The sequence below is a fragment of the Dendrobates tinctorius genome, unplaced genomic scaffold (assembly GCF_039654945.1).
Source record: "Dendrobates tinctorius isolate UK_male_01 unplaced genomic scaffold, ASM3965494v1 ptg000059l, whole genome shotgun sequence".
Classification (NCBI taxonomy): domain Eukaryota; kingdom Metazoa; phylum Chordata; class Amphibia; order Anura; family Dendrobatidae; genus Dendrobates; species Dendrobates tinctorius.
Genome location: NW_027361727.1, coordinates 5,390,634 through 5,418,380, shown reverse-complemented (window position 1 = coordinate 5,418,380; position 27,747 = coordinate 5,390,634). Strand labels below are relative to the sequence as shown.

The window sequence follows — 27,747 nt, the reverse complement described above, 5'->3', positions numbered from 1 at the left end:
TAGTGAGCTCTTTATTCCTGCTGCAATCATGATGACTTTTTCCTGCTCACAGCTATACTTTGTTTCACAGGCTTAATAAAGAAGGAGTCACTTGCATAGTGCAGATCTGGCCATATGCAATAAATGAAAATTCCTGGGTTCTGAGTGTGCAAAGCTCCTGTTGTAGATTAGCTGCTTGAATGCAAGGTCAGGAAAGCACAGTGCTGACCTCTCTCTTCTGAAATGATTCCACATTATTCATGTTTAACCCGGTAAGTGCTGTTACATTGTTTGAAAAGGCTGTATATGGTAAATCTCATGCCGGTCAACAAAGTGTTCTATAGGAAAGTTGCCATATAGACTATATAGTGAACTACAACTCAAGTAGGTCCAGAAGTAGAAGCTCCTGGAGCATGAGAGCTCCCATGGTAATAGTGACCCAGTGTTCCACATTCTTCAGCCTCAAATAATATATTACAAAATGCCTTTTCTTTTAAAAAGGGTGGTTTGCTGTGATGTAAACTAAAAAAAAAAGGAATCTTTGTATAATGAGAAGTTCTGCAATTTTCTAATTTACTTTGTATTGCAACTCAGCAACATTTTTTTTTATCCTTGCCTAAATCCAGAAACTGAGACCTTGTACAGACCAAATTTTTCTATCAACTGAGTTTATTAACATTATATAGTATGTACCTCTGTGAATCAAGTACACAGCGGCAATATCCATCTCTCTAGATGTCCTGCGTTTGTTACAATGTATCAGTGCAGCTTAACATGAATCCACTGGAGTCCAAACTATTTGGTTTAGAGATCATTGAGCTCTATTCATGAAGGCGCTTTCTTAACACACCTTCAAATGTCGCAAAGTGTTTGCTCAACTTGATGTTGCACAAAAATGTGACACTTGTCATTTTACGCCACTTTGGTGTAAATTATTTCAGAAATGTACTCTAGTCCTTGATTGGAGAAACATTTATGGCAAAGACACACGCAAGTTGTAAGACGTGCCTAATTCATTAAACCGAGCGTGTTAGCAGGATTGTGCTTAGTAAACTACAGACAGTGTCAGGTCGGCGCCATCATATTGATTAAAATGATACACTGGTTGATGAAATCCATCTTGTGGTTGTTTAATCTGCATTTGCAGTTTTCAGTTAATGAGATTCTCATGCTCCGGGGTGGCCTATGGGCGGGGCTTTGTGGTGCTCCGCTTACATATTCATCTGTATTGGCTTATGACAGGTCACTGATCCTTCAGTGACCTGCCTCATATTTTACATAATGCATATCATTTCTAGGCTTACAAAAAAAAATGTACATTTAGCAAAATGGAGGCGGCGGCGGTGCCTGCACAGTAACATCTATCGCTTACCAATAAATGCTACTGTGCAATCGCTACAGCACCAATTTTTTTCCCCCCTCCATCTAAATGGTGTCGGCAAGCGGATAGATGCTACTGCACAAGCACTGACGCTGGCGCCATTTTGCTGCAGCCAAATTTTTTTTCCTACAGCAAATTGGCAGCGGCGCCATTTTGCTGAAGGGTGGAAAAAAATTTGGCTGCAGCAAAATGGTGCCGGTGGCGACACTTGCGCAGTAGAATCTATTGGTAAGAGATAGCTGCTACTGAGCATGCGCCGCCGCCATTTTCGTGGATTTCCTGTTTTTTCTAAGCCTATAATTTATGTGCATTATGCTAAATAGGAGACTGGTCACTGAAGGATCAGTGACCTGTCATAAGTTGAGCACCACATAAAACCCCATCCACAGGCTGCCCCAAAGCACGAGAATCTCATTAACTGAAAACTACAAATACAGATTAAACAACAACCACAAGATGAATGTCATCAATCAAGGTATCGTTTTAGCCAGAATAACGGTGGCAACCTGACAATTCCTGTAGTTTACTTAACGCAAACTGTCTGCAGAGTTTTGGTAAGGCAAGGTTCTCATTGCGTTAGTGGAATCCATTAACTGATGCACTAGCGCTGATGGACAAAATTGACCATTTTCGTCAATCACGCTAACGCAAGGTATCCTTGCGTCGGCATGCGTTAGCAATGGAGGTTTGTGCACAGCGAACGCTTCCGATCGCTGTGCATTAGACACAACGCACCCGAAAACATGGTAGACCGCGTTCTCGGGTGCGTCTCAAAGTATCGGAACATCGCTTGTGCATGCCGAATTTGACATGCGGTAGGATACGTTACTATAATGGCTGGCAATGGGTGCGTTAACGCATCCGTTACATAGCGTGTCACTTAGTAACGGATGCATTAAATGGATGCCACTAACGCAATGAGAACCTAGCCTAAGTGATGTGCTCCTGTTAATAAATTAGGTGGATCTTACACCTGTGGTCCTGTTCATTAAGACTAATGTGCAAAATGCTAGTCTTGGCGAATCAGGTTCATGGTTTACAATTGGATACAACTCGGCTGCTAAGGATTACTTACACGTCCGTGGATTTCGGTCATCCAATCTTGGACCACAATGTATGGCCTGATGGCTGCTCTACCAATACGAGTTTTGCATTGTGAAGGTAGAGAGTCACATTGATATCAGAAGCATAAATTGACATGCTTTGCGAATATAAAATCGTCAGACAAGCATGGCGGCTTTGGTTTGAGAATCATTAGTGGACATCTGTCTAACGTCAGTGTCCAGTCTTGAGTTTAGATACGTTTTTTGGTTTTTTTTACATGCCCCCAATTCCCCCAAAGAAACTAACAAATAAATAATAATGGTCTTTATCCAGTCCTAGACTTGCTACCTGCCTCCTGGTGTATTTGTTCAAGCCTTGTTTTGCTAATAAATCAGGAATGGACAACAAAGTCTTAAAAGATTTTCTAAAATCTTAGCAAACACACATTGTTTGCAGAAGTTTGAGGTATTAGGCCAGAGAATTTGGCCTGGCTGAAAGGTGCTATTAGTATTGTATCCATGCAATGTGCATTGATGGAGTGTGACTTTTTGGTTGGCTTCAGTCCAGTTACTAATTAAAGCTTTGTTGGTTTCTATATGATGAAAAGGGTTAAAAACATGCCTTTTCAGCTTAGTCCACAAATAAAATTACTTTGTCAATGTAAGAGCAGCTTCTTAGCTAATTCTTCCAAGGTCTGCTACATTTTATGTTTGTACTACAGAATACAAAGCTACAACAGTATATAGAAGCAGCTGATATCAGTCACAGAATTTGGCATCCCCAAATGGGTTGCAATGTAAGCAAACAGCAATAAAGATCATAGATGCAGCAGGGCCCCTTCAGGGAAGGATTCCTACAACTTGTGTTCACTGGAGCTTGTTCATTTCAGTCTGAAACTGCACATATGGGATATGCTATGCTACGGGATATGCAGATATTCATGAAGTTTTAGTATGACTAATTTTATTGGGTTTGGCCAAGAATAAAATATTATGTCTGGGATATGCACAGCTAGCCAAGGTTGAAAGTCGCAATGTTCCTTTTTTTTTCCCCCGAAGACAAATACGTCCAGAAAGTCATGTATCTCCTTAACACTATTAAAGCAACATTTGGCCACGCAGAACATGGGAAATTGATGTTATTGTATGTTTATGGAGAGCTTTAAAGGGAGTGCATCATCACAAAATTATGTATTTGTTTAAAAAAGGTTTTTGTGTGCCTTGGATTTGAAAAAAGAAAATTCAATTTTTTTTTATTTCAGATTGTGATCTTTATAAAAAACTTTTTTTTTACATAATATATATTTAGTAACCTTATCATTTTTACATTTGCCACAAGGGCTTTTTTAGACTTATTATAATACCTGTTCTTCCAGCAAGGGTTCACAGAGAGGCTCCATATTATCAAAGGCAGGAGTACAATGACAGGTAACACCTTTTATGCACAGCTGATAGCACAGGATCCACCAATTAGGTCATAGCTGTACACTCTTCCTTCACAATTTCCTTTGCACAGAATTTGACACTTCAATACAAAAGATAGGATCTGGTCTGACTATTGTGGCCAGCTAACCATTTTTTCTCATTTTTACTTTTAATAAAGAGGACATTTTAAAAAATGCCCAAATTTAGAAAAACTACATTCAACACAAAAACTTGACCCAAACAATAGGTCATTTGACACATTCACTTAAAGCCCATATTAGACGTTTCATAGTGGTCAGCCGAATAATGTTTCTGACGGAAACTATCTCGGCCATCTGTTCCGTACGAAGGAGCGCTCACTTGGCTGAGTGTTCCTGTGATCTCTATGAGAGCCACCAGACTTGTCTGGCAATGGCTTATCTGTGTGAGAACAAAAGGATTGGTAGTCAGAAATCGGCATTACATTAGCATATTAGGCCATGTGCACATGTAGTGGAAGGTGATGCAGATTTTCCGCACGGATTTGGAAAAATCCGCAGGTCAAAAGACCTGCAGTTTGCCTGCGGTTCGACACCTCTACAATGGAGAAGGTGTAAAACCGCTGCGGATTCCGCACAAAGAATTGACATACTGCGGATTTGAAACCGCAGCAAATCCGCACGGAAAAATCTGCAGCATGTGCACAGCGTTTTTTAATTTCCATTGAATACAATGGTACTGTACAATGCTGCAAAATCTGCTGCGGATCCACAGCAGAATCCGCAACGTGTGCACATGGCCTTAAAGTACCAACTATCGTAAATTCACATTAGTGTACACCACTGGAAATAATTGCAGATCAATAAAAAAAAAAGGGACAAGGATGGCTCAGTGGTTAGCACTGCTTTGCAGCGTTGGGGCCCTTGGTTCAAATTCCACCAAGTTTGTATGTTCTCCCCGTGTTTGCATGGGTTTCTGCATGGTTCTCCATTTTCCTCCCACACTCCAAAGACATACTGATAGGACATACATGAAGAGGAAATAAGTGCAGGTAAGAAGCTGTGTCGATATATGAGCAGTGAAAACCAGCAGCATCCTGGATACATACAGATCTCATATGCAGCCTATATTACTTAGAGAGACACACACAAAAAATCTGGAACCTGAAAAAAGCTACAAACTACATATATGTAGGTCTGAAAATGAATAAATTAATGAAGCATGTATTATTTTACTAATAGGTAACCATCAAGATTTGTAAAAATAAAATCTATGTGATACATGTCCATAGCTTTAAAAAGGAAGTGTATCACATATCACATAGAATATTAAATATATATATATATAGATGTAACCAGATAGTGATGCATATTCTTTCTCCAATTTATTTGCGCTTTCTGATTGTAATTTTTTGGGCATAAGATTATAGAGTGACCATCTTGCCTGAGCTGCTGTTAACAGTATTCAGATATATGCTTAATAGGAGCCACATGGATCATAGGAAATAGATCATTAACTTTAGTGGCATAGGATTATGGGAATGCTTTGTGTTCTGTGCAGAGGTCATTGTGCAGGGAGGGGGAGGAGGTGAGCTGTGTCCAATACCTATTGTGAATGGTGGGTTCCGTGTCATCTAAATATGGGTGCGATCTTCTGATGTAGTCCTGTCTATGATAATAAGAAGATGGCTGCTGAGAAGTGATCTATACAGGAGGGGGAAGTATGAGCTTTATATTAAACAGTGGCCAGAGTGAAAATTACAAACATTTGTTTAAGATATATACCGTAATAACTCGATTTAAACTGTGTGTAATTTTCATATGTCACATTTCTGTTAATCTGTAGTATATTGTATAGGATAACCACTGATCAATTCCTAGATCATGAAGAAATGTTCATCCTCGAGGAAATAGGGTTTCTAAAAACATCTACATTCTTGCAGTGTTTGTGGCGCGTCTGTATTCATCACTTGTTGATACGTGTTCTATTGAAAATCTATTGTTTTAGCCTATGTGAAAACAAACTCAGAACAATCTATTTCAGCAGTGCATTTTTTGTCTAGATACCGTTCTGCTAGCAGCCAAGATCTCTACTGTATTATGTTCTGCAGCTCCCAGACATGTTATCAGTCTTGTTACATTGTTAACCACCCAGCAAAATACACAGAAATCACTGGATACTTTCATGGTATATATGGTAATATTGAGGGTAGGTGCACACGGTCAGGTTCTCAGCGCTTTGGAAGCAGAACATGTCCGCTGCGTCCAAAGCGCTGCGGGCTATTGAATGCAGGTGATTCCACATGTGTTACTGAACCATGCGGAATCACCGCGTCCAACACATTGTACGAGTGAGATTTATCTTGCGGAGGCTCGCGTCTCCTCAAGATAAATTGTCATGCTGCAGTCTGGAAAGACACGCTGCATGTCCATCTCCGCGGGTGATCCGCAGGCATCTCTGGATGCATAGGGGGCATGGGATTTCTTGAAATCCCATCCACTATGCTGTAACATCTAGACGCTATGGGTTGGACACTGCGCAAGTACACAGCGTCCAATCCGCAGCGTTTACTGACCGTGTACACCTACCCTCAGAAATCCCAATTGTCCTGCAAACTAATAAGCCGACCTTTACAACTTCATTGGAAGAGGTTGCACAGGATTATACTCACTCCTAAATGGCAAATGTTATAGTAGAAAGGAATATATGGATAAATCTGCTGCAATTCTGATTAAGAAGATATCCAGTGGAGATTATGGTGTTGAACACAGAGCAATTTTATTAATCTAGGAATTTCAGAGTTGAACAAACACCTTCATCAGGAAATAAACACAATCAACATCATCTATTGCCCTAGTGATGACCTATTGTGCGCTTTTTTTTTTTTTTACTCTTTAGCTTTACCACAAGTGTCAAATGATAACACTCACTCCTGTAATGCATACCTGGGCAGATTGGACAGTCAGGAGTTCTAGAAAGCTGTGTGACATATTGACATTTTTTTTTATCTCAAAATTGATTCCACACCTATACTCAAACTGCATATGCTGCAATTCTTGAGGAAAATGTCATATTCACATTCTCTGGAAGAATAAACAAAACTTTCAGTTTGGAGCTAGTAGAGTATAGAAATAAGAGCCCCAAAATCCACTGTGCGTCTGCAAACCCTAAGAATGTCAGCAGCAATATATTTTCTGGTCTCCTGCCAGCTCTGGGGAGAGTTGCTAGTTTCATCTCTGAGAGTAGTACAAGCCTTGAATCCCATCTGCCTTGGAATGTGGTTTATTATAGGATAATTGTCCTCCTAGAACTCAGATGTGCCTTTTTACATCTCTGCACTTGTCGACAAGCACTTCAAAGCATTGTAGCGTGTTGAAATCGTTTGCATGTTTCGATCTTATGATGTCATCTTAAATAATTCAACCTCATGAAAACCTGTCAGATCTGCAGAACAAAGTAATCATCCTGACACCCAAGTGACAGCGCTAGGTACTGTCTGGATACCTCTGATAATACAGTATGTGTATAAAGATCGCACAGGAAAGATGATTGTGACAGTAGCCAAAGCTGTATACAGTAATTGCAGTAAATATTTTCCATATACAAGACAAGTAGTTCACACAGTAAAAGAGAAGTGAAGCCTGAAGCAGCTAAACATTAGAACCTGTAGCAATTGCGAAAAACCAGCACCAAACAATGTATAGCATACCTTCTGGAGCTTACTCAGCGGACACAGCAGTGTGTGGGCTTTCATGATCACAGGTGCAGCACCTGGAACGAGCGGCGTCGTGAAAAATTCAAGCCAGAGAGAAATGAATTGGCGGCACTCCAGGTACACAGGTGGATGATGGCCGTTATGCGTCAATCAGACACTTCACTGATTCCAAAGAATTGGAACCATTGAAGCGTCTGAGCGACGAGAAACAGCCATCGTCCCCCTGTGTACCTGCTCCCCTGCATCCATGTATGGATTGTCCTGAATAAAGAAGAATTGTTTTATTGAATCACGGAGTGCCACCAATTCATTTCTCTCTGGCTTCAAATATTACAACCTGACCGACAGAAAGTAGATATCAAAGTGTTTTTTTATTTCTCTATCATCCATATTTGCTTATGTGAAGGCGGCTTTTTAGTCAACTGGTCATCAAATTATCATTCTACTTCCGTCCCTAAGCTCTCAAAATCATGGCAGCTACTAATGAACAAGCATTTCACCTGCCTGAATAGATGGGACAATTGAAAATGAGCAATTCTACAACATGATTCTTGGCCAACATATATGAACCACTACAGTTATTTACTGTCAGCCATATTTGATGTCACTGGGCTGCCTTCTCTACCACCTGGTCATTCAGTTGATCTTCCCATCACACACTAATAGCTCCCCATAGTAGTCAATCTCTCCTAAGGCTTATTCACACTTGAAAAATAGAGGACAGCACTCGGACGAATATTATTTAATGGGGCAGTGCAGACTAGCAGTTTTTTTTCGCTGACCAAATCTGCAAGTAAAAAAAAATTGTCACATGCACTAGTGCCTTCCGGAAATGGGACTCCTCCATTCAAGTCTATGGGTGTGTAAAAAAAAAAAAAAAAAATCTGATGTCATATGGAGCCATAGTATACCATCCATTTTTTATGACTACATTGCAGTTCTATAACATAGGAAACTGTAAATGGTCTTGTAAATGATTAACCCCTTTCTGACAGTGGACATACTATCCCATCCATGTGCCCTGGGACTTACTGCCCATGGATGGGATAGTACATCATTAACGATCAGCCGCGCTCATGGGGATGTACGGCCGATGTCAGCTGATTCTCACAGCTGACACCCGGCACTAAGCGCCAGGAGTGGTCACAGACCGCTTCCAGCACTTTAACCCCCTTAACACTGAGATCAAATAAGATCTAAGCGTTCCGGACCCGGCACAGGGGCTCATAGCCCCTCTGCCTTTGGATCAGAGACCCCGCGGCGTGATGCGAGGTCCCGATCACTGCCATGGAGAAACGATGTCGTCATGACGACATCGGGGTCTCCAGAGCTGAGCGACTTCCTGTCATGCGCAGTGATGATCAGGAAGTCTCTCAGGTCAGTGTGCAGAAGCTGCAGCGCTGACAGCTTCTATAGCATGCAGATATGCATGCTATAGAAGCGATCAGCCTGCACAAAATGAGTGTCCCATAGTGGGACAAAGTGTAAAAGTAAGAATTCAATTAAAAAAAGTTTTTTAATAATTGTAAAAATATTTAAAAAAATAAAAATCAGTATTTATTCTATCAATAAATAAATATTTGAATTAAAAAAATGTAAACAATAAAAGTACACATATTTGGTATAGCCATGTCCGTAATAACCTGACCTATAAAACTGTTGCATTAGTTACCCCTTTAGTAAACACCATAAAAAAACAAGGCAAAAAAATGCTTTATTATACTGCCAAACAAAAAGTGGAATAACACGCAATCAAAAAAGCGGATATAAATAATGTGGTACCGCTGAAAACATCATCTTGTCCCGGAAAAAATAAGCCTCCTTAAAACGTCATCAGCAAAAAAATAAAAAAAAAGTTAAAGCTCTCAGAATAAAGCGATGCAAAAATTATTTTTTATATAAAATAGTCTTTATTGTATAAAAGCACCAAAACATAAAAGATATAAATGAAGTATTGCTGTCATCAAACTGACCAGAAGAATGAAACTGCTTTATCAATTTTACAACACACGGAACGGTGTAACCCCCCCCCAAAAAAAAAAAGAAATTCATGAATTGCTGGTTTTTGCTCATTCTGTCTCCCAAAAATCGGAATCGAAAGCGATCAAAAAATGTCATGTGACCGAAAATGGTACCAATAAAAACAAGACCTCACATGACTCTGTGGGCCAAAATATGGAAACATTATAGCTCTCAAAATGTGGTGATGCAAAAACTATTTTTTGCAATAAAAAGCGTATTTTAGCATGTGACAGCAGCCAAACATAAAAACCCGCTATAACACCTCTTTCACACATCCTGATATTTCAGGTGCCGGAGATGTCAGTGTCTGTTTGTGTAATACTTGTGGCACTTGTGTGCCGCATCAGTACCACATGGACGGGCGCCAGGGAAGAAGCGCTGCAGTAAGCGCTGTTCTCCGGCGCTCAACACGGCTCTCATCATTCTCCCCTGCTCTTCCAGCGATACGTCTTTTAACGGTGGCAGTTAAGGGTACTTAAACCACAGCGCCGCTTTTTAATGGCGCTGAGGTTTAAGGTTATAGCGCCCCCCAGTGTCGGGATTTCTCTAGGGTCTCGGTTGCCAGGGGTAGCAGAGACCCCAGAGAACATGATTCGGGTCGGTTTTTATCAACTCCGGTGTTGCAATCACCGTTATTAACCGTATAATAACCCTATCACAGTGATCATAATAAAAAACATTGTAAAACAACTCCCTTACTTAAGGAAAAATAATAAAATAAAAAAAATGTATTTCCATTTTTCCATTAGGGTTAGAGTTGGGCTAAAGTTAGGGCTAGGGTTAGGGTTGGGGCTAGAGTTGGTATTAGGGTTAGGATTAGGGGTGTGCTGGGGTTAGGGCTGGAGTTGTAATTGGGTTGTTTCCACTGTTTAGGCACATCAGGGGCTTTCCAAACGCAACATGGCGTTCTATCTCAATTTCAGCCAATTCTGCTTTGAGAAAGTCAAACTGTGCTCCTTCCCTTCCGAGCTCTGCTGTGCGCCCAAACAGTGATTTATGCCCACATATAGGGTATAGGTGTACTCAGGACAAATTGGACAACAACTTTTGGGGTCCAATTTCTCCTGTTACCCTTGTGAAAATAAAAAAATTGGGGGCGAAAAGATCATTTTTGTGAAAAGAAATATGATTTTTACAGTGCTGTGCAAATTAATTGGGACAAAGCATTTTTTTAAGTAAAATCATAAGTTGGTTACCAGTCAGTGGTTTGAATCACTGACTGGTAACCAATTTCCGATTTTACTTAAAAAAATGCTTTGTCCCAATTAATTTGCACAGCACTGTATTTTTACGACTGTACATTATAAACTTCTGTGAAGCACTTGAGGGTTCAAAGTGCTCACCACATATCTTAATAAACTTCTTGAATGTGGTATTGAGCACCTTCAAGGGTGCAGTTTTTAGAATGGTGTCACGTTTTGGTATTTTCTATCATATAGACCCCTCAAAGTGACTTCAAATGTGATGTGGTCCCCCCCCCAAAAAAAATGATGTTGTAAAAATGAGAAATCGCTGTTTAACTTTTAAGCCTAATAACTTCCTAACAAAAAAAATTTTGGATCCAAAATTGTGCTGATGTAAACATGTGGGAAATGTTAATTATTAAGGATTTTGTGTGACATATCTCCGTGATTTAAGGTCATGAAAATTAAAAGTTGGAAAATTGAGAAATTTTCAAAGTTTTAATTTTTTTCACAAATAAGCGCAAGTAATGTCAAAGAAATTTTACCATTAACATGAAGTACAATATGTCATGAGAAAATGTCAGAATCGCCGGGATCCATGGAAGTGTTCCAGAGTTATTACCTCATAAAGGGACAGTGGTCAGAATTGACCTGGTCATTAACATGCAAACCACCCTTGGGGGTAAAGGGGTTAATAGCTTCAGCTGTAAAGAAAAAAAATGATTGTACATGGATGACCAGTGAGACGAAAAATCGTCTCGCTTTTCTGGATGAAAATTATTTTTTATACACTCGTGTGAACCTACCCTACTGGGGCACGTTGTGCGCGTTTATTGGACTTTTTTTTTGCACAAGCTGACAACACAAATCTGTACTACATCGTTTTTTCACCATAGTGTCATGTCAACAGCAGCACATTCCCTGTTTATATGGGGCAAGGTGCTGTCAATAATTTTTTTTTCTAGCATATAATTGATACAATCAATCGGTGCTAGTTTGTCTATTAATCACGGCATGGTGGATAATCGGGACATAATGATTCTACAATGCTTCTTCACTATTATCCACTGGTGTAAATACACCGTCACAGAGTTGATGTAGGTTGTCTGTGAATGCCCTCTTGGATTAAGTCCTTCAAAAGTCCCAGTGACATGCATCATATCCAACTCTGCTAGAATTAAATTTTAATGCTTTTCAGTGCTACAACAATGACACAAAATATATTCTAGAATGCCAACTCTCTTAAAGGTTACACTTCTCCCTATAATACTATTTAGCTACAATCTGTGAACATTAAGGGTATGTGCACACGCTGCGGTTTTGGCCCTGCAGAACTGCAGCAGTTCCGCAGACATGGTACTTTTACCATGTTAGCCTATGGGTTTTCAAAACCGCAGTGCTCACGCTGCGGTTTTTTACCTGCGGAAAAGCTGCTGGTTTTTTCCCGCAGCATGTCAATTGTTTCTGCGGATTCTGCTGCGGTTTGCCACCTAATCCATTGTCCAGGTGACAAACCGCAGGGCAAAACCGCAGGCCAAACCGCTGCAAAACCGCAGGTCACTTTACCTGCGGTTCCGCGGGAAAAAACCCGCAGGTGAATCTGCAGTGTGTGCACATACCCTAAGAACTCATTAGCACAGCCTATCCCAAGAAATGCACTCACCCTGGATGTAAGATATCATCTGTAATACTTTAATGTAAAATATCAAATGCAGCTAATCCTGATCTTGTAAGGAAGTGAGCAAACACATTATAATAAACGTGCTGTAATTTTGTATAATGTGACCCGGGAACACCCTGCTGTCTAATTTTATAACGGCTGGTAAATTGTAATTCTGTTTCATGATGCCCAGTGCTGCATCCTATCATATAAAACCGCTTTTATACTAGATTTTATTGATCCGAGGACTCAGCATTACTGGATAAGCCAGTATCATACAAACATAAGAGCCTAGCGATATCGCTGCATGTGATACTTCCCTCCGACCGGCTCCCCCGCTGGTTATCGCTGATCGTGCGAGAAGCTCCTGGATCATTTCTCGTCGGCCGCTTCCTGCTGTGACGACGAGCGACGCGTGGAGCCGGGCGGGAGGACGCAGGATCGCCGCGTCTGGCAGGTAAGTAGCGACCCCCGACCACCGCTATGTCGCTGGTGAGATCTGCCTGTGTGGCAGCTCACTAGTGACCACCTAGCGATGCACCAGCGATCCTGACTGCGTCATATCGCTGGTCGGGATCGCTGGTGCATCGCTAGGTGTAACGGTACCCTAAGTCAAGAGACTCACTGCTTTATCAGCACTTTTAGTCCAACATCAATAAGCCATTTTGCATAAACTCAATTTTCTGATTCTAAGTTTGTCTAAAGAGAACATTTGAGTTTTCTTTGTACTGTATATTGTACCAGAGGACTCCTAAGGGCCAATGAGCTGCATTACTGGCAGCTGAGTTCTTATTTAGTGAATGTTGGTGTAGAGGTACCTGGTTAATCAAAAGGTCTTAAATGCAGGGGCGTAACGATAGTAGAGGTCTGATGGCAACTTGGCCCGTGAGGGTGAGCAGCGATGTTAGCAGACACTTCAACTGGATGTGAGTCCTTCCATGCACATATAAGGATTACGGAGGCCACTGTGCTCTTAGGCACCTTGAGTACTGCAGAAATTCTTATGTAACCTAGGCCAGATCTGTGCCTTGCCACAATTCTGTCTCTGAGCTCCTTGGCCAGTTCCTTTTGACCTCAAGATTCTCATTTGGTCTGACATGCACTGTGAGCTGTGAGGTGTTCTATACACAGGTGTGTACCTTTACGAATCAAGTCCCATCAGTTTAATTAAACACAGCTGGACTGCAATGAAGGAGTAGAACCATCTCAAGGAGGATCACAACGAAATGGACAGCATGTGACTTAAATATGAGTGTCTGAGCAAAGGGTTTGAATGCTTATGACCATGTGATATTTCAGTTTTTCCTTTTTAAGAAATTTGCAAAAATTTCTACATTTCTGTTTTTTTTCAGTCAAGATGGGGTGCAGAGTGCACATTAATGAGAAAAAAAACTCAAATTCTTTTGTAACCTTGGTCAGATCTGTACCATGCCACAATTCTGTCTCTGAGCTCCTTAGCCAGTTTCTTTGGGCTCATGATTCTCATTTGGTCTGATGTGCACTGTGAGCTATGAGGTCTTATATAGACAGGTGTGCGCCCTTACAAATCAACGTGGACACCGCGTTGTGAGCCGGGCACACTCCCCACTGACCACCACTGGTCAGTTCCACTACAATATCATCTGGAATCATAAGGGTGCCTAGAATAACACAAGTTAGTCCTTTAGCTCTACCCTCGCCTACTGTATTATCACCCATCCCTTGTAGATTGTGAGCCCTCGCGGGCAGGGTCCTCTCTCCTCCTGTACCAGTTATGATTTGTATTGTTTAAGATTATTGTACTTGTTTTTATGTATACCCCTCCTTACCTGTAAAGCGCCATGGAATAAATGGCGCTATAACAATAAATAATAATAATAATAATTATTATTGAGTCAAGTGGACTCTTGAACTCTATGTTAAATGCACCGTAGCCACTTGAGTCAGTATTCTGACTGACCACTTACTGGTACCTCTTGAAGGAATATCTATTAACTAACCGATCATTCATCACCCACCATATTGGACATCATAACATTGAGCAGTCGGTACTTTGAAGGTCCATTCTGGGACCGAAATGTTGTGTTGTGGACTGCATTAAAATGACTCTACAGTTCACTAAGCTGAGTGCCAAGTTTTCTTTTTACAAATCAAGTCATATCAGTTTAATTAAACACAGCTGGACTCCAATGAAGGAGTAGAACCATCTCAAGGAGGATCACAAGGAAATGGACAGTAAGTGACTTAAATATGAGTGTCTGAGCAAAGGGTCTGAATACTTATGACCATGTAATATTTCGGTTTTTATTTTTTTTTTATAAATTTGCAAACATTTCTACATTTGTTTTTTTTCAGTCGTGCAGTGTACATTAATGAGAAAAAATGAACTTTTTTTAAATTTACCAAATGGATGCAATGAAACGAGTGAAAAAAATTTAAAGAGGGTCTGAATACTTTCCGTACCCAATGTATTTGTAAGGGCTCATGCAAATCGGTCCAAGCGCAAAGTTAAACAATTTGTCAATATGCTTTATCAATTGCTTGCAGTTTCCAAGATCTCTGCTTGATGTCATTCACTGATTAATTTGAGTACTTACAAATCTGTCCTGCTTATGTCACGATGGGACTTGGCCCTGTGTGATGCGACCCGACGATCGGTCGTTCACTAAAACAACCAAGACAGACAATGGGACGCCGGGGACTCAATTAAAACGGTGGGCCCTGCAATAGGGAACAGAGAAAGTGACACCTCCTGCACTCTCCTGAGGCTGTGTCCCTCAACTAGCCTGACGTCCCTATACGGCTTCTTTCAATCCGTCGCCGACCAGGATACCGCAGCCTTCACTCACCCTGCACCTATCCCTCAGTAGGGAATTGGTAAGTGCGGAAACTGGTACCACCGCTGTACTAATACAACACAAGGGAAAATAACAGACAGGGAAAAACAAACAACTTAGCTTTATCTGCTGCCAATACTTCGAGGCAGCAGAGTAAGGCACCAGAACTCAGCTTTCAGCAGAAACACCACTGGTCCAGATAAGCTGCAAAAAGCACTGCTCCAGATAGCTCTTCTCTTCTCAAAGATTGGTTTGCAAAGGACCCGCTATTACCAACAGTCAGCTGGTGTACCAGGTGACCTTATATAGGAAGGCAGGAGTGGTCTCCACCAGCAGACTAAATATGTAGTAACACCAGCGGCCACCGGGGGCAAAACCGACTTTAACCCCCCCGACGACCCGAAAGGAAAAATGTTCACATCAGAGAATCCAGAACCTGACAGATCCAAAAATGGATTGTGACAGTATCCCTCCTTCAATGAGGGGCATCTGGACCCTCAACACTGCACCTCAGCAGAAAACTAACTATGGTGAGGACGCCCAGCCCCACCAGAGTTCACCTCAGCAACTACCTGACTCTCAGGTTTAGGCAAATATGGGCAGATGTAAGTGGCATTGTATGCTTTGGAGGCACCACAAATCTCCAGAGCGCCGACCTGGGGAACATGTTGTGAATGGGCATTACTGGGGGTAACTCCAGCTAGTAAGTCCCCGAGCCGAGAACGGCCGACACCCGATACGGCCCGATCACCTTAGAACTCCAGACCACAGCAGCACACCTCCATCGGATGTTTTTGGTGGACACCCATAAATACTCGTTCACACACAGGTCTGGACCTGAACGTTTATTGCCACACACTCGTTTGCCACAAGATGGTGAACTGTTCACGGAATTGACTACAGAGGCGTCCCCCTGTGTCACAACACTCACACCCCCACAATTCAGAGAGGGAACTACCATCCTCCTCCGACCCCTCCTCGTACGAGGACTCCGCCTCTCAGGGTTGGTATTGGTAATAATGTCACGATGTGACTTGGCCCTGTGTGACGCGACCCGATGATCGGTCGGTCACTGAAACAACCACGACAGACAAGGGGACACTGGGGACACAATTACAACGGTGGGCCCTGCAATAGGGAATGGGGAAAGGGACACCTCCTGCACTCTCCTAAGGAAGTTCCCTGAACTGTCCTCACGTTCCCTATACTGGTTCTTTCAACCTGTCGCCGACCCGGATACCTCAGTCCCTCACTCACCTTGCACCTATCCCTCAGTAGGGAATTGGTAAGTGTGGAAACTGGTCCCACCGCTGCACTAATTCAACACAAGGGAAAATAACGGACTGGGAAAAACAAACAACTTAGCTTTATCTGCTGCCAATACTTCGAGGCAGCAGAGTAAGGCACCCGAACTCAGCTTTCAGCAGAAACACCACTGCTCCAGATATGCTGCAAAAAGCTCTGCTCCAGATAGCTCCTCTCTTCTCAAAGGTTGGTTTGCAAAGGACCTGCTATTACCAACAGTCAGCTGGTGTGCCAGGTGACCTTATATAGGAAGGCGAGAGTGGTCTCCACCAACAGACTAAACGTGGTAACACCAGCGGCCACTGGGGGCAAAAACCAACATTAATCCCCGATGGCCCGAAAGGAAAAAAGTCTACATCAGAGAATCCAGAATCTGACAGATCCAAAATGGATCGTGACAGCTCATTTGATGGACATAGGTTTTCAGCTCATTGTAAGACAGCTCTGATAACTGCACTGTAGCTAAAACTATAATACCTTGTTAATTTAACAAAGGGCCTGTCCCAGAATCCCTTAAACCACTCCATTTATCTATGACCAGATTTATGAAATCCTATAGAACCCTTTATTTAAAAATATTGAAGTGAGCCTGGATTCATCTTGAGCACCTTAACACCTCAATTAGGTACTGGTTTGTCAAGTTCACTAATCATGTGTCTATAAAGATATAAATAGGTGACTGACATGTAAATAGCATGAATGTAAAAGCAGCTCCACAACCAGAATCGTTTTGCTCATTGAAATTGCTGGTTTCTTCCACGTGATAGTTAAATACTTATACAGGATTGTGTTGGAGCCAAGAAGGTAATTACAAGATCACAGGTCTGATCGCAGTAAGCAAAACTCCTACATGTTGTCATCCAGATAACTTTGCTCATACAAGTCGATTGCACATGACCGTACGAAAGCAGATACGAGAAAATCCAGCCCTCAATCACTGACATCTTCAGATAGAAGACATTGCAGTTACTAGAGAGCAACAACAGTGTTTGGCAATGTAAAGCATGACGGCTAGGCTGCTTCTATATTATAACCTACACTGAAAAATACAAAAATTTAAATAAAAATTTGTTTTGAAATTTGGATCACTGCCCTTTGAGGATAAATTGCATAAGAAATGCACATACTTATATAAGGCTACTTTCAAATTAGCGTCGTGCGACGGCCGTTGTCCTGCGTCGGGGCGACGTACCGTCGCACGCTGTGAAAGTTGAGCACAACGGGGGCAGCGGATGCAGTTTTCCAACGCATCTGCTGCCCCATTGTAATGTCCGGGGAGGAGGGGGCGGAGTTTCGGCCGCACATGTGTGGTCGAAAATGGCGGAGACGACGCACAAAAAAACATTACATGTAACTGTTTTTGTGCGTCGCGGCCGCCAAAACACGACGCATCCGTCGCACGACAGATGCGACGTGTGGCAATGCGTCACAAAGCGTCGCTAATGTAAGTCAATGGAGAAAAAACGCATCCTGCGGGCAACTTTGCAGGATGCGTTTTTTTCCCCAAAACGACGCATTGCGATGTGCGTCGCACGACGCTAATGTGAAAGTAGCCTAAGGTGTTGGTTTCTGAGAATAAAATATTGCAAGCAAGTGACACTCCAATTTGTGCTTTGATTGACTATTTATATCCATTAGAGATGAGCAAATTTATTTACTGCTAAATTAAATTTGAGTCAGAGCTTAGGGATTTTCTGAATCTGACAAATTCAAAGAATTTGTGATTTGCTTCTCCTAAAGTGGTCTTGATCATTTTACATATTAGAGAAGATCTGTCAGAGAAGGCTCACATGACCCTCGAACATAGCTAGGTGGGCTCCACCAAAATGCCTTGGCGGCCATCATGTCACATGGTATAGCACAGCCAATCAGGAAGGACTGTCATAGCCTTTCAGAGGGGTCTGAGGAGCCACATGAGACCTACGTTATTCGCGGATAACCAAGACTATTGTGAGAAATTTCAAAAAATTCTAAACAAATGCTCATTAGATATCATCATTCTTACAGTTGAACATCTGCAAAAGGCTATCTCTGAGACCCAGCGGAGTATCCAGGCCATTGAGACACAACTGACAACCACACACCCCACAGCCGATGGGAACAACCTCAAAAGTAAGGCTGACAATCTCTGGTGTTCTGCAAGAATTATTACAATAAAGGAAACGCTCTAAATTTCAACGTCTCCCACTCCCACACCACCTCCTCATCCCACCCTCTCTCTGTTGGAGTCCCCCAAGGCTCTGATTTAGGACCCCTACTCTTCTCAATCTATACACTTGGTCTGAAGCAACTCAAAGTCCCACGGATTCCAGTACCACCTTTATCTACCTCTCTGCTGTCCAGAATCCCAGAGTGTCTATCAGCCATATCCTCCTCCTTCTCCTATCGCTTCCTCAAGCTCAATATGGACAAATCTGAACTCATCATCTTTCCTCCATCTCACAGATCTTCCTTACCCGACCTAGCTATAACAATTAATGACATCACACTTTCCCCAGTACCAGAAGTCCACTGCCTCGGAGTAACCTTTGACTCTGCCCTGTCCTTTAAACCAGGGGTCCCCAACCACTGGTCCGTGGCCCAGCACCGGGCCGTTGCAGTGCCCTTGCCGGTCCGTGGACACAAGGGGAGCCGGCGGCGGTGCAGCAGCTGATACCTTGCGGTCCCTGTTGGCGCGGCGGCTTCATCCAGCGCTGAGCGGTCAAGTGTACCGCTCATTTAAGGTCAAGAATATGGACGCCACTCATCTCCCATAGGTGTGGCATCCATATTCAAAGACCTTAATGAGCGATAGCATGTGACTGCTCCGCACAGGAGCTGAAGCGCCGCGAGATGCAGGGAGGGAAGTTCAGCGATGGGAAGGAAGTTCAGCGATGTGAGGGTAAGTATGATGGGGGAGGATGGGGGAGCCGAGCGGAGCCAAATATACAAGGGAGGGAGAGTGGGAGCGGAGCCATATATACAAGGGAGGGAGCGTGGGAGCGGAGCCATATATACAAGGGAGGGAGAGTGGGAGCGGAGCCATAAATACATGGGAGGGAGAGTGGGAGCGGAGCCATAAATACAAGGGAGGGAGAGTGGGAGCGGAGCCATATATACAAGGGAGGGAGAGTGGGAGCGGAGCCATATATACAAGGGAGGGAGAGTGGAAGCAGAGCCATATATACAAGGGAGGGAGAGTGGAAGCAGAGCCATGTATACAGGATGGGAGAGTGGGAGCAGAGCCATGCATACAGGATGGGAGAGTGGAAGCAGAGCCATGTATACCGGATGGGAGAGTGGGAGCAGAGCCATGTATACAGGATGGGAGGGTGGGAGCGGAGCCATGTATACAAGGATGGGAGCAGAGCCATGTATACAAGGATGGGACAGGGGAGCCATGCATACAACAGGGGGAGCCACACAGAGCTGGACAGGACGGGGGGAACCACACATACATTTTCTCATGATTAGAAAATTATCAGCATGTACAGAACTCCAGTACAATTTTTCTTAAGCGCTCAATGCTCCATTTCCTTGTAGGCTCCAATCATCATTAGCAGTGACGGTCATCAGTAGAAGTAGCCCAGTGCTTCCACTGAAACAGAGAAACAAGCCAGGTGCTCCCACTCATTCAAAACCTATGGTGAGTTGAGTCACATTATAAATGCTATAATTAAATGATAAGTGTGCACTGCTAAACTACAACCGTGTCCATAGCCCCGCCCCCTTATGACCAAATCCCCGCCCCTGTCACACCTCCATCCCCGCCCTTCCGGGCCATGGAAGAATGGTCTTGCTTGAAGCCGGTCCCTGGTGCAAAAAAGGTTGGGGACCACTGCTTTAAACCGCACATCCAAGCTCTACCTCCTGTCGCCTCCAGCTCAAAAATATTTCCAGAATCCATCCTTTCCTCAACCCTCAATCTAATAAAATGCTTTTGCATGCCCTCATCATCTCCCACCTTGACTACTGCAACATCCTTTTCTGTGGTTTCCCTGCTAACACCCTTGCACCTCTCCAGTCCATCCTTAACTTTGCTGCTCGACTAATTCATCTCTCTCCTCGCTTCTCCCCTCTGCAAATCTCTTTACTGGCTCCCATTCCCTCAGCGTATCCAGTTCAAATTACTAATACTGACCTACAAGGCCATCTATAACCTGTCTCCCCCATATGTCTCTGAACTAATCTCCCGATACCTTCCCTCACGTAATCTCCGGTCCTTCCAAGACCTGCTTCTCTCCTCCACACTTATTCGCTCCTTATCCAACCGCCTCCAAGACTTCTCCCGAATTGCCCCTATTCTTTGCCCCAGCAAGTCCGACATTCAACCACATTTGGATCCTTCAGACAGAACCTGAAAACCCACCTCTTCAAGAAAGCCTACAGCCTGCAATGACCCCGCTACCTCCTTCTTTCTCACCACTACCGGAGATATCACATCAACCAACACCGGAACTGCTGCAACCCACCAACCTACTGTCTCCTTCCCCACCATCCCGTAGCATATAAGCCCGAAAGGGCAGGGTCCTCTCCCCTCTGTATCAGTCTGTCATTGTAAGTTTATTTACTGTAAGTGATATCTATAATTTGTATGTAACCCCTTCTTATGTACAGTACAGCACCATGGAATCAATGGTGCTATATAAATAAATAATAATAACGAGACAACAAAGACTACACCAATAATCGGGTCTATCGACGGAACGACTACCCAGGCATGAATTCACGGCGATGCTACCGAGATCCACGTCTCAACAGGTCTTTCAGCTCGGAAGTGACACCTCTACCGAACAGAGCAGACCACCTTTTTAGGGAAAGGCTGCAGGGGTGGACACCAACGCAAAGAACAAGAAGATCAAAGAGAAAGAATGACCACCCGATCCCAGGTAAGACACCCAACCTGTTGATGAACATCTCCAGTTACACACTCTCCCTTACGGATCTCTCAGCACTACAGAAGGGGTTATCCTGTCTGAAACCCAACTGGGACAGTTTCCAGTTGGAAAAGGACCTCCAGCGTTTCTAATGCTCGGCTCATTTGAAAACTCATTTCGACTTGCTGAACGAGACCTCCGCAAACAGAGTGTCGCCCTCAGGTGACGTCCCTGTTCCAGAGCTTTCTTCACTGGGTCTACGTAATGCCAGCACATTTGGCCCACAATGCACATATCACGCGACCGAAACCTTCATCACACTGATAGATAGAGACATCAAACAGTTGTCACACCAGCATGACCTGGAACTCTTCCCCACTCATCAAAACCTCCCTTTAGAGAAGAAATGAGCATTTGGATCACTACAGAATAACAAACAGATCACAATCAAGGCTGCAGACAAATGTGGTGCCATTGTGGTCATGGACTCCACCATGTACTACAATGAGATAGGCCGCCAACTATCAGACGCTTCCATGTACAAAAAAACTCCCTAGTGATCCCACTAATAAAATCAACCACAAAATCAAGGATCTTCTCACACGCTATTTGGACAGACAAACCATTGTCCAACAGACAGCTACATTTCTGAATAACCCACATCCAGTGACACCGGTTTTCTATGTTTTACCCAAAATCCATAATTCACTCTATAACCCCCCTGGGCCGTTAGTAGCCTCCACAGACTCCATTCTATCTCCTTTGTCCATTTACCTTGAGAAAATCCTGTCCTCTTTTACCAAGACTGCATGCTCATTCATAATGGACACAGGTAATTTTATTACTATCATCAGGGACCTTGCCACCATACCACCGGAGAACCTTGTTGTGACTCTTCAGGGCCTGTCACACTAAGCGATATCGCTAGCAATATCGCTATAACATCACTGGTTTTGTGACGTTATAGTGATATTGCTAGCGATATCGCTATGTCTGATACCTCCGACCGGCTCCCCCGCTGGCTATCGCTGATCGCGTGAGAACGTCCTGGGCCGTTTCTCGTCGTCAGCTTCCTGCTGGGCTTCCTGTGGCACCGACCAGCAATGCGTGGACGCAGGCGGGAGGACGTCAGGATCGCCGCGTCTGACAGGTAAGTAGCGACCCCTGACCCCTGCTATGTCGCTGGTGAGATCTGCCTATGTGGCAGCTCATTAGCGACCACTTAGCGATGCACCAGCGATCCTGACCGCGTCATATCACTGGTTGGGATCGCTGGTGCATCGCTAAGTGTGACAGTACCTTTCATATCAATAGTCTACACACTTCCATAACTCTCGAAAGAGGCCTTGAAGCCGTGTCACACCTCCTATCTCAGTCTAATCTGTCTACCAACTCCACCCAATTCTGTCAGGAACTCTTCTCATTGATACTTCACGAGATTTTTTTTCTATTTGGTGACTTGTTCTATGTCCAGAAACGTGGGACTGCAATGGGCTCAAACGTGGCACCGGCTTATGCAAATACCTACATGAGTAGGTTTGAAGAGCAGCACATCCACACCGATGAGCTCTTCAGACAACACTCCATCAGTTACCATAGCTACATAGGCAACATCTTTTGCATTTTTTGGTGTTTTCCTGAATATTGGAGGATTTTTTCCTCTTTCTGTGGTTTTCATGTTACAGTAGGACTGGCAAGTATAAGGAACCTTGGCGAAGTTTGCCAGCTTATGTATTATGGCCAGAATATCAACCAATACCTTACATATATTTATGTTTTTATGCACTTTTTATCTTTTTCAGGGTGCAGTTGCGCCCAAATGGTTCTGTAAACTGTGGCCTCTGTTCACACGGGATGCATTATAGTTAGCACTGGGCAGCCCCCCTATGTGGTGTTACTAAGAGGCTGTGAACCTGATGCTCTGCATTCCCTGTGTGAACACTGCCACACACGGATTTTTTTTTGCACTAGTGTGCGACTCGGCCAATCCCTGATTGTAGGCTGGCTGTCTCATTTGGTATTTTGCACCTGTGCAGTTGCCATTTTACTTGGGTCCGCTGCACCCTGTTTAGTGCAGATGTATTGAGGCCTGTTCATAAAGGTAAGCATCTCTGCCTGTTTTTGGTGTTTTCCTGAATATTGGAGGATTTTTTCCTCTTTCCGTGGTTTTCATCTTTTGCATTTGGCACGGTACAATATTATTTACCCATCTCAACTCCATCAGACATGAACTACAAATCACACTCAACCATAACACCAATCGCATCTCATTCCTGAATACATTAGTCATCAAGGATCCCAGTGGCCTACTCACTACTGATCTGTACTCTAAACCAACAGACTGCAACAGCCTCTTACATTATTCTAGTTGCCACCCCAAGGCAACCAAGTATAGCCTCCCACGCTCGCAATTCCAGAGGGTCTCACACATCGTCTCGGACCACAGCCTACTCACAGCCAGACAGGGATATATCAGATAAATTCAAGGACTGGTGCTACCCCAAGACCTTGCTAGAGAGGAAGAATCCAGAATCCTCACAACACAACCTTCTTCCCCCTTCCAAGGAATAACACAGACAGGGTCCCCTTTGTACACGTCTGTCTCCCCCTGATGCCCAGAATATATGTCACCATCAGGAGACACTGGCTCCTCTTGGCTAAAGCATATCCAGACATAGAGGCATTTAGGTCACCCGCACTGATGTGTAGAAGGATACCCCCAAACATCAGAGACAAAATAGTTAGGGCGGACATTGGCAGTACGAATACCGTCCCTACACAACGCTTCCTAAGTAGCCGCAGAAATGGCACCTTTCCATATTTAAATTGTGCGACCTGTTCTAACGTGATCAAATCCGACCACATAACACACCCCAGGACGGGTAAATCATATCTCATTAAGGGCTTCTATACATGAGACTCTAAAGGCCCCGTTACATTTAGCGATGCACCAGCGATCCCGACCACGATATGACCCGGTCAGGATCGCTAGTGCATGTTATCGGTGACGCTTTAGCGATATCGCTAGCGATATCGCTATGTCTAAAAGGCCCTTAACTTTGTTGTTTACGTAGTTAAGTGACCTTGCGGACTTCTATACGTAATGTAGGCAAGACCACCCAGCACATTAAAAAGACCGCATTGTGAACCACAAGTCAACCATTCACTATGGCAAGATTTGGCTGCCCCTGCCTGACCATTTCTCCAGAGCAAAACACTCAGTAGCGTATTTACTGTTTCAGGTCATTGAGCAAGTTCCCAGACCCAGACGTGGTGGAAATCACATCAGACTCCTCAAACAAAGGGAAACATATTGGATTCACACTTTGCAAACATGGACACCCAGGGGACTCAACAGGGATATGGACTGGCTTAACTAATAACTAACTTCCATTTTCTTCCCACAAACAAGATGACCCTCCATCAACTCACCGGTGAGTACCCGTTCACAACACACACCAGGCTTATACCGGTCCCTTTACATGTACCTGAAATAGTCCAACACAATCATTTTGCATGCATACATCATGTTTGGACTACTTGTACTGTCATTCTCTCACAATGCCACAGGCCCTCTGCCAGGTTACCCGGCTCTGTAAGCGACTGGCACGGTACATATCTTTATGCAGCATTCCTCTTTAAATGCATCATCATGCCAGCTTATGTACAAGGTTTCCCAGTTAATTTATTACATAAATTTCTCTTGTTCTCCAGCGATTACCCGGCTCTGTAAGCGACTGGTACCGTTATCAGTATGTGACATTCCCCTTTAAAGCCATCACCATGCCAGTTTATGTACAAGGTGTCCCAGTTAATCTAATAAATAAAGCTCAATGTGTATGTATGTATGTCCGGGATTGGCATCCGCACCGTCGCAGCTACAGCCACAAAATTTGGCACAGTCACACGTCTGGACCCCGAGAGCGTCATAGGCTATGTTGTGAGGTGAAATTTTAACCCCGCGCGTTCCAATTCACCAAACAATTTTGCCCCTCTCTACATAATGGGGAAAAAGTGTATGTATGTATTGGCATCTGCACCGTCGTAGCTACAGCCACAAAATTTGGCACATTCACACGTCTGGACCCCGAGAGCATCATAGGCTATGTTGTGAGGCGAAATTTTAACCCCGCACGTTCCAATTCACCAAACAATTTTACCCCTATCTACATAATGGGGAAAAAGTGAAAGGAAAAGTGTTGGAGGCAAATTGACAGCTGCCAGATGTGAACAAGGGGGACTTAAAGAATGAGAGCGATGGTGCCAAAGAGTATATACCGTACAGTTGCTAAGGTGGGGCCCTGACATGGGATACTCATCACACACGGGGATATGAACACACACACAAAATGCGCCACACACTACCACGTGCTTCAACACATATACCACCCTCAGCACACATTTCACCACACATACACCAACCTCAGCACACATTTCACCACACATACACCAACCTCGCCACATCAAAGTCAAAACACAAAAGTCGCCACTCAAAACTCGCCACGCTGTCCCAGAGCTGTTTAAAAGATGAAAAATGAGCTGTGATTGGTTGCTATCAGCAACAGTTTTCAATGGTGTTATCGTCCTTCTGTAAAGCTGGAAGTAAAACAAATTATTACCGTGCCAACACAGACCACCTTCTGACACAGACTGCAGGGGGAGCCCAATATCACACAGGATAGGATTAGATACACAGCTCAGCAGTCAGTATCACACAGGATTAGATACACGGCTCAGCAGTCAGTAACACACAGGATAGGATTAGATACACGACTCAGCAGACAATATCACACAGGCTAGGATTAGATACGCAGCTCAACACACAGTATCACACAGAATAGTATTAGATACATGGCTCAGCAGACAGTATCACACAGAATAGGATTAGATACATGGCTCAGCAGTCAGTATCACACAGGATAGGATTAGATGCATGGTTTTTATGTGCAATATAATCATTATAATTTGTTATAACTAACCACAGTTGGTTACTATGCCCAGGCAACGCCGGGCTCTTCAGCTAGTTTATTACATAAATTTCTCCTGTTCTACAGTGATTGTCCTCATAACAGGTCCCTGGTGAGTATTGCCTCACACACCTGTAGTCCTCTAAGCTACTATTAGAATTCTAAAATAACAATATTAATTTATACTGTACTGTATACGTATCCCCCATTAAATAACATCAGATACATGGGATTAGACTGACGCAGGAGGCACCCCCCCTGGAAACATCAGCTCTTCCATGACAACCGCCTCCATGATAACCACCTCGGTTTACATCTATGCACAAGAATACACGGCCCCGCGTCACTTCCGCGTCATCGCTCCTGCCAACAATGTTAACCACACTGGCTCTGACACGCTGGTGCCATGTCACTTCCAGTGACGTTCTTCCGGCGTGGTGTCAATTGCTGGTATTTAAAATCCCCTACCTCACCCCAGCAGTACGCCAGCAACAGGGGCAAGGCGTGAGAGCGCCGCTATTAGCCTATAATACAGGTACAGGAGCTGGAATTCATGCCGCCTCCACTCTCTAACTATATCCACTTACTCCAACAGCATACCACAACAACTCTGCTGAACTGAGGACTATACAGGTATTTCACTGTATCACATCACCCACTTCATTGAATTTTGCAGTGTTTATTTCTTCCCTCCCTTCTCTCTGCAGCTCTCTACCCATAATCTTGCATACTGGGGACTACCCCTATATGAGCCACAGTTGCCTCTATCTCCAGCAATATACAAGTAAGCACCCTTCATGTCTACAGGTCGGCCACTTCTGCCACGTATTTACCTCCTCCACATCGCATGGAGGTGTACGCTATATTGAAAACCTCCTTTCTTACCCTCCCCCACCCCACTTGGTACATACCAAATTTATGCCATACATCTTCAAGTTACGCGTATGTCATTATGCTATCCTAATGTATATAACCTGGGATTTTGACTTCTTTAGTACCTTTTGATTTGATTTTAGATGTAATTCATTGTCTTGAATGTTTATTGTTGCTATTTAATTATTGTTACAGTGAACATGTCACTTATGTATTTCTCTTTCTTACAGCGACGTAATGAATAAGACCTAGGACGGGTCGAAACGTCTGCAATTGGAGATAGTCGCTCTGTAACGTTATAACTATTTTTCTGCGCTTTGCTTTTTTCCTGTTTTCACTGACTCAAATAAATGAGACGTTCCTGCATCAACTAAGCAATAAAGAGTGCGGTGAGTTTTGATTGCACATATGAAAGCAGAGGCAGGGAATGCAGACTTTGTTTTGAATCTGGATAGAAAGAGCACAGTCAACAGCTTAGTATTGGGGATAGAAAGTCAAACACTGAAACACTTACTAAGGCAGAGTTTGCATTAAAGGGACTT

The 27,747-nt window shown here is 43.5% G+C and overlaps 1 long non-coding RNA gene across 1 annotated transcript; it reads left to right on the top strand.

Moving 5' to 3' along the window:
- LOC141092312 (uncharacterized) lies at positions 1-27,569 on the top strand. The gene is made up of 6 exons (XR_012232760.1): positions 1-251; positions 18,517-18,621; positions 20,032-21,377; positions 24,608-26,965; positions 27,040-27,116; positions 27,436-27,569. It is a non-coding gene; the product is annotated as an uncharacterized lncRNA (long non-coding RNA).
- Positions 27,570-27,747: the final 178 nt, after the last annotated feature.